Source organism: Hyalella azteca, unplaced genomic scaffold, assembly GCF_000764305.2.
Source record: "Hyalella azteca isolate HAZT.00-mixed unplaced genomic scaffold, Hazt_2.0.2 contig2975, whole genome shotgun sequence".
Lineage (NCBI taxonomy): Eukaryota > Metazoa > Arthropoda > Malacostraca > Amphipoda > Hyalellidae > Hyalella > Hyalella azteca.
In genome coordinates, this window is record NW_025933231.1 from 123,850 (window position 1) to 127,286 (window position 3,437).

At 31.2% G+C, this 3,437-nt stretch overlaps 1 protein-coding gene across 1 annotated transcript in view; it reads left to right on the forward strand.

The window, feature by feature from the left end:
* Positions 1 to 3,437, forward strand: part of LOC108682448 (thyroid receptor-interacting protein 11) — a 34,367-nt gene that overhangs the window by 4,656 nt on the left and 26,274 nt on the right. The window lies entirely within an intron of this gene.

The following is a 3,437-nucleotide window of genomic DNA, read 5'->3' on the forward strand; positions in this document are numbered from 1 at the left end:
GCCTCACTGTCATCTGCCTCACTGTCATCTGCCCTCACTGTCATCTGCCTCACTGTCATCTGCCTCACTGTCATCTGCCTCACTGTCATCTGCCTCACTGTCATCTGCCCTCACTGTCATCTTTAAATTAATGAAGGAAATTTAAATGTACATTTAAATCCCATTCAACAATAACTTGAAATCCCATTACAATGGGATTAACAATAATAAATAATAATAATAATAATAAATCCCATTCCTATTTAACTATAACTTCTCAATTAAGTATTATTACTATTAGGAAAAAAATTGTTTAAAAATTCTTCTCAAGTATTCAATATATAATTATTATATATAATTAATTTAATAAATATATAATTATTTAGATGTAATTATTTCAATTTATCAAGCTACCTTGTGTAAAATTGCCAGCAGCGATTATGAAAGGCAACCTAAAACATCATATGTCGATTATCCCATTCATTATGTCCATTCTTTATTTATTTATATATGTTATTTATCTCATTTTGTCTGTCCGATTATCTATTTATTTATTTATTTATATTATCTCATTTATTATGTCTGTTATTTATTTATTTATTTATATTACCGTATCTCATTTATCCTATCCGATTATTTATTTATTAATATTATTTATCTCATTTATTCTGTCCGATTATTTATTTATTTATTTATATTATCTCATTTATTCTGTCCGTTATTTTTCTATTTATTTATATTATCTCATTTATTATGTCCGTTATTTTTCTATTTATTTATATTATCTCATTTATTATGTCTGTTATTTTTCTATTTATTTATATTATCTCATTTATTATGTCCGTTATTTTTCTATTTCTCATTTATTATGTCTGTTATTTTTCTATTTATTTATATTATCTCATTTATTATGTCCGTTATTTTTCTATTTATTTATATTATCTCATTTATTCTGTCCGATTATCTATTTATTTATTTATATTATCTCATTTATCCTATCCGATTATTCATTCTGTTTGTTTTATTCCAATAAGCTACGTAAGCTTCTAAATTAAGTTCGTTTCGTATTAACTTTTCGTATCGTAATTTTCATAAATATTTAATAACATGTAATGGTCAAAAATTATTAACGCTCTTATTATAAAATAAATAGTTATTGAATGAATGGATAAAATGGGGGTGCAGGAGTGAGGGGTGCAGGAGTGAGGGGTGCAGGAGTGAGGGGTGCAGGAGTGAGGGGTGCAGGAGTGAGGGGTGCAGGAGTGAGGGGTGCAGGAGTGAGGGGTGCAGGAGTGAGGGGTGCAGGAGTGAGGGGTGCAGGAGTGAGGGGTGCAGGAGTGAGGGGTGCAGGAGTGAGGGGTGNGGTGCAGGGGTGTGGGGTGCTAACGGTTCTCACTATCTTATCGCGGTTCTCTTATCTCTTTCATTAGTCGAGGCTGGTAAACTGAACGCGCGACGGCATCACTGCCTGGGGTGTTAAGGGGTGAGGGGTGTAAGCCGTCATCCCACCTCCGGTCTCTCGCAAAACCCATTATATTTTCCTATTAAAAAACACTTATTCAAACATTTAACCTTTAACATATAATGGCCATGTTTAATATAATAAAAAGTGGGTATAATAATAAAAAGAATATTAATAAGTAGGTAACAATAATAAATAATAATACCTAACTCTTATAATAAATTTATTAGAGATGAACATTTAACCTTTACCATAAAATTGTCATATTTAGTATAATAAAAATAATAGGTACAATAGTAAATAATAATAACAATAATAATAAATAATTATTATTATAATACATTTATTAGAGACGAACATTAAAGCTTTTCCATAAGATTGCCACTTTTAATATGATAATAATAATAATAATGATAATAATGACAATAATAACAATAAATAATAATTATTATAAGTAATAAATCCTGTTGCCGCCACGCAGCAGCAGGTGTTATTGATGTTTGATCAATAATTTTATGATGAAGAATTAGAATTTCATTCATCAATGTGTTTTATAACTTGATACTGAATATATTATACAATCGAAACGTTGTTAATATTTATTATAAATGTCTCTTGGTAACTGTTTTTCGAGTTAACATCGCTTACGAAAAATATTCTTAGATTTATTGATAAAAAAATACTATTATTTGTTTTATCAATAATCGTATTAGTTTTATCAATAAAACGCGCTGTGTGGCAGTTGTGTTGCAGTTGTGTGGCAGTTGTGTGGCAGTTGTGTGGCAGTTGTGTGGCAGTTGTGTGGCAGTTGTGTGGCAGTTGTGTGGCATCTAGTCACGATTATTCTCGTCACGATCTCTACTGCTGGCAGTTGTGTGGCAGTTGTGTGGCAGTTGTGTGTCAGTTGTGTGGCAGTTGTGTGGCAGTTGTGTGGCAGTTGTGTGGCAGTTGTGTGGCAGTATGTGGCAGTTGTGTGGCAGTTGTGTGGCATCTAGTCACGATTATTCTCGTCACGATCTCTACTGCTACTTATGCCGGCCCTACGTGATGCTACATGCCTCATACTTATATATATACTCATGACATTAATCTATTTTCTTCACTTTTTTTTATTTCGTTTGATATTTCAACTTCTGTCATCTTTTTTTAACGTACATCTTGCATATTATTCCAGTATTTTCAAATTTTCGTATTTTTAAATTTTTTTGTTTTTAGAATGTTCGTTTTTTCGTTTTTCAAATGTTCGTTCGTTCAAATTTTCGTGTTTTCGAATTTTTGTAATTCTCGCATTTTAATATTTTCACTTTTTCGTATTTTCAAAATTTCGGGCGTTCAAATGTGTCTTTTTTTAAATTTTTCTATTCGCAAATATTCTTAATTTCATATTATCCTGTTTTCCAATATCCTGTTTTCAAATTTTCCTAAATAAAAATTTCCAAATGTATTGTATTATTCATATGTTCACATTTTCGTATTCCTAAATTTTTGTCTTCTCAAATTTTCGTATTTTTAAATTTACGTGTCTTCAAATTACCGTATTTTCACGTTTTCTTATCTTCACGTTTTCGTATTTTCAAATTTTCGTATTTATAAATTTTCTTATTTCCACCTTTTTTATTCTCAAATTTATGTATGATAAAATTTTCGTATTTTAAAATTTTCTAAATTTTGTATTTTCAAATGACCTGAAGACGAAATACTCCGATTTGCTGCTTTGCGCTCGTTTTTTGACATTATTTTTCTATTCAAACCCATGAATTATTCCACACATCGTATTCACGTTCACCACAGATGTGTATAAGAGACAGCACTAGAGATGCAGCAGCACTTCAGAGACATCACTTGAGGAGTGGGTAGAAACAACATTAGAGATGCAGCAGCACTTCAGAGACATCACTTGAGGAGTGGGTAGAAACAACACTAGAGATGCAGCAGCACTTCAGAGACATCACTTGAGGAGTGGGTAGAAACAACACTAGAGATGCAGCAGCACTTC